The sequence below is a fragment of the Piliocolobus tephrosceles genome, chromosome 15, assembly GCF_002776525.5.
Source record: "Piliocolobus tephrosceles isolate RC106 chromosome 15, ASM277652v3, whole genome shotgun sequence".
Classification (NCBI taxonomy): Eukaryota; Metazoa; Chordata; class Mammalia; order Primates; family Cercopithecidae; genus Piliocolobus; species Piliocolobus tephrosceles.
The window spans coordinates 38,546,523-38,554,808 of NC_045448.1; the positions used below are offsets into that span (position 1 = coordinate 38,546,523).

The window sequence follows — 8,286 nt, forward strand, 5'->3', positions numbered from 1 at the left end:
CCCTTCTCCTGCCTTGACAATCTAGTCCTAGACCTCAGGTAATCCCATAGGGTTTTTTTTGTGTGTGTTTTTGTTTGTTTGTTTGTTTGTTTGCTTGAGATGGAGTCTTGCTCTGTCACCCAGGCTAGAATGCAGTGGCATGATTTCAGCTTACTGCAACCTCTGCCTCCCGGGTTCAAGTGATTCTCCTGCCTCAGCCTTCTGAGTAGCTGGGATTACAGGCACCCACCACCATGCCTGGCTAATTTTTGTATTTTTAGTAGAGACGGGGTTTCACCATGTTGGCCAGGCTGGTCTCGAACTCCTGACCTCAAATGATCCACCCGCCTCAGGATTACAGGGTGGGTGGGATTACAGGAGTGAGTACTGGGATTACAGGAGTGAGCCACCGCACCCGGCTTTTTGTTTTGTTTTATTCTGTTTTTAGAGACAGAGTCTCACTCTCTGTCTGGACAGAGTACAGTGATACAGTCATGTCTCACTATGTTGCCCAGGCTGGTCTCTGACTCGTGGCCTCAAGCAATCCTCCTGCCTCAGCCTTCCAAAGCACAGAGATTACAGGCATCACTGTGCCCTGTCTTAACCCCGCAGTTTTTAACTTAGCTCTGGGGCAACCCTGATCTCTCTTTTTCAGAAGATAAATTAATTATTTCAATTGCCAGGAGCTACAGTTCATTGACCTACATGACCCTTCTGGGCTCTAGTGTTAACAAGAATTGACTGAAAAGCTATGGTTTTTTTCTATTCTCGCTTTTCCTAGGAACTGCCATTCTGTGTAATGTCCATGAGCTGGAAAGTACAATCAAATAACATTAAAGAGGCAAGAAAGGCTCATGGGAAGAAAAAAAGGGCAAAAGAAGCATTTTTATAGGAATCAGCAAATCAATATTTAAACAAAAAATGATTGCTCTTATTATATACTGTCTTTACTACAGTGATCTGTGCAGCTGCTGGTCCCTTCATTCATTCGTAAGGTTCTGGAGGGAAAAGGTCTGTGTCTGTGTTTAATCTTGTTGTTGTTGTTTTGAGATGGAGTCTCACTCTGTCTCCCAGGCTAGAGGTGCAATGGCATGATCTCGGCTCACTGCAAGCTCCACCTCCCGGGTTCACGCCATTCTCTCACCTCAGCTTCCCGAGGAGCTGGGACTACAGGCGCCTGCCACCACGCCTGGCTAATTTTTTGTATTTTTAGTAGAGACAGGGTTTCACTGTTTTAACCAGGATGGTCTCGATCTCCTGACCTCGTGATCCAGCCGCCTCAGCCTCCCAAAGTGCTGGGATTACAGGCATGAGCCACCACGCCTGGTCCTGTGTTGAATCTTCTACTACACCCGGCCTGGTCTCTAGCATGTACACAGGTGACCCAAGTGACCCATAGAAGGAAGGAATCCGTGGCCCATCCTCCAGAAATGCCTTCAACTCTGGCTTTCAGTTATGTCTGACATTCTCACCATGAGAGTTTCCATCTCTTGGAGGCTGTTCCCTTCCACCAGGTTAACCAGATCCCACACAGAGCAGAGCAGGACACCATGGGGAGAAGAAGAAAGTCAAGGGAAAAGCTGACACATGGGACATGGTCAGTCCTATGAGGGACCCAAATGAGAATACGTGCTAGGACATGGAGCATGGTTCCAGCTCCCACAGGAAGGAAGAAAAATCCCTGAGAAGGCAGACATTGCTCACACCATCATTCTGGCAGGACTAGTTTGGTTCCATGCTGCAACCTGGGCTGCAAGGTTGAGCAACTCCAGGTGGTTCCTGTGTGAACTGAGATGATGGCCTTGGTCTCATTCCTCTGGTCTCCATCAAAATTGGGATGGACTACTATAGACCTCTGGGGAGCCCAGAATACTCTTCAGAGCAGATGCCCAGAGCCTCACTCCACCAAGGCAGGTCAAGAGGCTACTGATGTATTATTTCCCATTTGTTTCGCTTACTGTTTTGATCATTGACTTACTTAGTCATTCATTCATTAACATACTTATCCCTGTTTTGTTACAAAATGGATTTAAGGTGAAACTAATTTATCCAGAGCCTCCCAAAGTGCTGGCATTATGGGTGTGAGCCACCGCGCCTGGCCTAGAAGATAATATTTTTTAAAGTTAACTCATTTCTATCCTCAATTGCATTCAATAATTTAATTCAACAAATAATTTTTAAATGCCTAACTCTATAAACAGTGAGACATCAGTGAAAAGACAAAGATGGGCCCCACCTGAATGTACCTTATAGTCTAGCTACGGACAAGTAACAATTTCAATATAATTGCACACTAGTTACTTCATAATTCTAGTTGTTTTTTTTTTGTTGTTTTTTGTTTTTTGTTTTTTTTTTTTTTTTGAGTCAGAGTCTTGCTCTGTAGCCCAGGCTGGAGTGCAGTGGTATGATTTTGGTTCACTGCAGTCTTCACCTTACAGTCTGAAGCCATCCTCCCACTTCAGCCTCCCAAATAGCTGGGACTACAGGCACACATCACCACATCTGGCTAATTTTTAAAAAATATGTTGGTAGAGACAGGGTCTTACTATGTTGTCCAGGGTGGCCTCAAACTCCTGGAATTAAGTGATCCTCCCATCTCAGCCTTCCAAAGTGCTAGGATTACGAGCATGAGCCACTGTGCCTGGCAAATCTTACTATCAGTCAGTCCCTAACTACTGCAACAATTAGTGTTCATAGCCATTTATATTTTATATTCTCTAATGACATCTCACTAATCGTCATACCATTCCTCAACAACCAAAAGTTGTTCTCCAGAGCAAGGCTGGTGTAATGGCAGCCCTCTGGCCCCAACCCCAGCCTTTGCTGCCCAACAGCCTGCTGCTACCACCCAGCCAGTGGCCTTCAGTGAGCTCTCCCCTTAAAATGAAAGAACTTACATACAAACATATAAGTGAGAATGGATGTTACAGCAATCAGTGGACAATTTTTAATGCAACTTGCCAACTACAAGCAAGCATGGGGAAGTAGCTAAATTTGTAGAGACCCATTCTCAAACAAGGTCTAGTTATGTTTAGCTCAGATCATCCAGCTTACTTCAGAATTCAATTTAACAAACTGCCCCCAGGGACTGACTAGGATTCATGAGTTATTTGTGCCTCAGGACACCCACGGGAGCCAGGCTTTCTCTAGTCCAGGAACCTATGTGCTGGCTCCAGGTGAGAGTCCCTTGTTTCACCTGCTTCCACCCCACGTGCAAGCCAGGGTTTCTTCTTCCTTGAGGAGATGCTGGTGATTCAGGACCTTCCTGGGTTCACGCAGAAAGAGACCCTGGTTCTCCTGACCTTCTAAGCTATGTGAAAAAAATACTGAACTCAAGCCAGATGTTTTACAGTCCTATTTAGAGGACTATGGGAAATTCATTTGACTTCTAAGAGCCAGAGTTTTATTCCTAGGGAAATAAAGATTCTGCTACCAGCTCTGCTTTTCTCCCTGGCTGGCTGCAAGGCTTAGAGCCTTGTGAAGTGTACAGCCCTGTGTAGAGGGAGGGATTCATCCTCACACACTCATCTTCTGCTGGGATGCCTAGTTCCCCTGGCTGTGTGTTCACCTGCATCCTAGAGGCTCCATTGTGGTCAGGATCAGCTCTAAGTCAGGATACTTACAGTTATATGAGTTATAATTACATAAGTTTAAGCTGGTCTCGAACTCCTGACCTCAGGTGATCCACCCACCTCAGCCTCCCAAAATGTGGGGATTACAGGCAGGAGCCACAGCACCCAGCCCTAGATGTTTTAAATGGAATATTTAGTGTCCCAAACCTAGATTACAATCTGAAGAAGAGTAGAAACAGACCTCTGTATAAACCAACGTAAAACTGAAGCCAATCTCAGGTGCTGGGTCAGGTTTGAAATCTCGTGCTCTCGCAGCTGTGAGTGATGTTTGAGATAGTCCAGGTTAATCACCGCCTTTTAGAGATGAAGAAAGGGAAGCCTGGCCACTGGCTCCACATCACCCCTAAAGGTAATTGTCAGGCCTCTGAGCCCAAGCCAAGCCAAGTCATCGCATCCCCTGTGACTTGCACCTATACGCCCAGATGGCCTGAAGTAACTGAAGAATCACAAAAGAAGTGCAAATGCCCTGCCTCGCCTTAACCGATGACATTCCACCACAAAAGAAGTGAAAATGGCCTGTCCTTGCCTTCAGCGATGATATTATCTTGTGAAATTCCTTTTCCTGGCTCATCCTGGCTCAAAAAGCTCCCCCACTGAGCACCTTGTGACCCCCACTCCTGCCCGCCAGAGAACAACCCCCTTTTGACTATAATTTTCCTTTACCTACCCAAATCCTATAAAACGGCCCCACCCTTATCTCCCTTCGCTGACTCTCTTTTCGGACTCAGCCGCCTGCACCCAGGTGAAATAAACAGCCATGGTGCTCACATAAAGCCTGTTTGGTGGTCTCTTCACACAGACGCGCGTGACGGTAATAATAAACCAGGACGCAGGAACCACATTCCTCATCTCCGCAAGTCAGAAGCTGAGGGTAATGGCTGATATTTGTTTCTTGAGCTTTAAACTTTTTCTGAGTGTGTTTGGATTTTGTATATAATTATAAATATCCTGACGTAGATTCTTTCTTTCACAAAAGCAGAGAACAGCTAAGATCACCCAGTGAGTAAAAGACAGAGGCTGAGTTGGTGCACAGTGTGAGGGTTATAGCAAGAGTTGGGAAAAAAAAAAAAGATGGATTTTTTTTTAACTTCCTTGAAAATAGTGGTAGGATACACAATATTGAAGGAGAAGAACAAAGTTAGAGGACCTACAGTATTTGACTTCAGGACTTACTATAAAGTTACAGCAACCAAGACAGTGTGGTATTGGCAAAACAATAAACAAAGAGCCGGGCGCGGTGGCTCACCCACTGTAATCCCAGCACTTTGGGAGGCCAAGACAGGTGGATCACTTGAGGTCAGGAGTTTGAGACCAGCCTGGCCAACATGGTAAAACCCCATCTCTACTAAAAATACAAAAATGAGCTGGGCGTGGTGACACACACATGTAACCCCAGCTACTCAGGAGGCCGAGGCAGGAGAATTGCTTGAACCCAGGAGGCGGAGGTCACAGTGAGCCGAGATTGGGCCACTGCACTCCAGCCTGGGTGACAGAATGAGACTCCATCTCAAAAAAAAAAAAAAAAGAATAAAGAGATCAATGAAACAGAATAGAGATCCCAGAAACAGACCCATATAAATATAGTCAATTGATCTTTGACCAAAAAAACAAAGGTAATACAATGGGGAAAAGATAATCTTTTCAAAAAATGGTACTGGGACAACAGGACATTTAATGAATGAAGACATAGATTTTATACCCTTCACAAAAAATTAAATAGATCACAGATCTAAATGTAAAACACAAAATGATAAGACCCTTAGAAGATAACATAGGAGAAAATCTAGATGACCTTGGCTTTAGTGGTGACTTTTTGTTTTGCTTTGGTTTATTTATTTATTTATTTGAGACAAGGTCTCTGTGACCCAGGCTAGAGTGCAGTGGCACAACCACAGCTTACTGCAGCCTTGACCTCCCAGGCTCAAGTGATTCTCCCACTTCAGCTTCCTGTGTAGCTGTAACTACAGGCACATGCCACTATGCCTGGCTAATTTTTCTGAAAATATTTGTAGAGATAGAGTCTCTCTCTGTTGCCAGGCTGTCTTGAACTACTGGGCTCAAGTGATCCTCCCATCTTGGCCTTCCAAAGTGCTGGGATTACAAGTGTGAGTCACTGCACCCAGCCAGGTTATGACTTTTTTGACATGACACCAAAGGTGTGATCTATGAAAGAAAAAATTGATAAGCTAGACTTTATTAAAATTAGAAACTTCTGCTCTGTAAAAAATACTTATGATAATATAAAGAGAAGCCACACACTGGGAGAAAACATTTGCCAAAGATGTATTTGATATGGGACTATTATCCAAAACGTAAATACAACTCTTGAAACTCAACAGTAAGGAAACAAACAACCAATTAAAAATGGGCCAAGACCTTAAGAGACACTTCACCACAAAAGATATGCGGGTGACAAATAAGCATATTAAAGATGCCCCACGACGTATGTCATCAGGAAAATGCAAATTAAATCAACAATGAGATACCACCTACACACCTTTTAGAACAGTCAAAATCCAGAACACTGATGTAAGGTACCTTGATGTGCTTTGGTCAAGGAATAGGCCGAGGCGGGTATCCAGGCCTGTGTGAATCAGCAAGTTTGGCACGCAGGCGCACACCTCCACTTGTTATATAACCTGTTTGTGTAAGTTCATACTTGACTTGGAGCCACAGTTGTCTGTAAAAGGTATAACTGCCCTGTTAACACTGTGCACCAGAGACACGGCTCTTGGACTCGGCACGCCTCAGCATGGCTTGACATGGTGGGCGCGCAGGTGCCCAGAGAAAGAAAGAGTGAGTCAGAGCTGTCCGTCTTTGCAGATGGACAGAAGGAGCCAGGACATAGCTCAGCTCACTCGTGCCCAGAGAGAGAAAGAGTTAAGCTGCTCACCCTGAAGGCAAGGGAGAGCCGGCTACGCAGCTGTGTGTGGGAGCCGCCAGACTAAGCAGCGGAGACAGGGCGGGCAGTGTGAGAGAAAGCTGTTGATGAGAGCTGCTGCTGAATAAAACCATCTTTCACCTGCCTACAGCCCCCCGAGTGTTCTTTCTGCTCATCCAGCCACTCCCTTCGGATTCAGCATAATATTTGGTGTAGTCGTGAACCTGACAACTGACAACATCACATGCTGGCAAGGATGTGCAGCAAAAGGAACCCTCATTCATTGCTAATAGGAATGCAAAGTGGTATGGTCACTTTAAGGATAGATTGGCAATTTCTTACAAAAAGAAACATATGGTTACCATACAATGTAGTAATCATACTCTTTGGTTTTAACCCAAAGAAGTCAAAAATTTATGTCCACACAAAAACCTGCACATGGATGTTTATAGCAGCTTTATTCAAAATTGCCAAAACTTAGAAGCAACCAAGATGTGCTTCAGTAGGAGAATGGATAAATAAACTGTGGTACTTTCAGACAATGGAATATTACTCAGCACTGAAAAGAAATGACCTATCAAGCCATGAAAATACATGGAGGAAACTTAAATGCATATTACTCAGTGAAAGAAGCCAGTTTGAAAAGGCTACATACTGTATGATTCCAACTATATGGCAACATGGAAAAGGCAAAACGATGGAGATGGTAGAAAGAGCAGTAGTTGCTAGGCGTTAGGGTGGAGGGAGGGATGAATAGGCAGAGCGCAGAGGATTCTTAGGCCAGTGAAAATACTCTGTATGATGGTTTAATGGAAGATACATGCCACTATAAATTTGTCCAAACTAACAGAATGTACACCACCAAGAGTAAACCCTAACGTAAACTATGGACTTTGGGTGATAATGACGTGTCAATGTGGGTTATCAGTTGTGACAAATGTACACTCTGGTGGAAGCGACGTTGACAAGAGGGTGGCTATGTATGTATGGGGGCAGGGAGGATATGAGATATTTCTATATCTTCTGGTTAATTTTTCTGTGGACTAAAACTACTTTTAAAAATAATGTCAGCCGGGCACGGTGGCTCACGTCTGTGATCCCAGCACTTTGGGAGGCCGAGGCAGGCAGATCACGAAGTCAGGAGATCAAGACCATCCTGGTTAACATGGTGAAACCCCATCTCTACTAAAAATACAAAATTTTTTAGGCATGCTGGCGGGCACCTGCAGTCCCAGCTACTTGTGAGTCTGAGGCAGGAGAACAGAGTGAACCCGGGAGGCGGAGCTTGCAGTGAGCCGAGATCACGCCACTGCACTCCAGTGTGGGCAACAGAGCAAGACTCTGTCTCAAAAAATAATAATAATTATAATGTTTATTTTTCAAAGTTTCTTTAAAAAGAAATATGCAAAGGACAAAGCAGGGACCCCTGAAATTTCATCACTTAGAGCAGTGGTCTCCAAACTACTGTGATCACACAGACCATTAGTAAAATAAGTTTGCACACCTTCCTTCAATACATTTATATTGTATTTATTTATAATTAAAAAAATAATAATTGTAGAATAATGGGGCTACCTTTTTTTATACAGAGAGTACAGTTGCTAGACAGATAAGGACTGCTATATTTCGCTTATTCAAAGGGATGTTTTTTCTCTTCTCAAATAAAAACTGACATGAGTCAGGCTAGTTAAGCAATTTCATCTTTTCTCCGGTTACAGATCTGATTTCATAACACACAGTGATCGCCTCTTCTCTGACAGGCATTGAAGAGAACACACTGATAAGTCAGGCCAC

General features: G+C 44.1%; 1 long non-coding RNA gene across 1 annotated transcript in view; it reads right to left on the minus strand.

Annotated features, from left to right (window-relative positions):
• LOC111545440 overlaps window positions 1-6,428 on the minus strand; it is a 56,983-nt gene extending 50,555 nt beyond the window's left edge. The window contains exon 1 of the long non-coding RNA XR_002732456.1: window positions 6,150-6,428. This is a non-coding gene — a long non-coding RNA (uncharacterized LOC111545440). The remainder of the gene's footprint in view (window positions 1-6,149) is intronic.
• Between the last annotated feature and the right edge of the window lie 1,858 nt (window positions 6,429-8,286).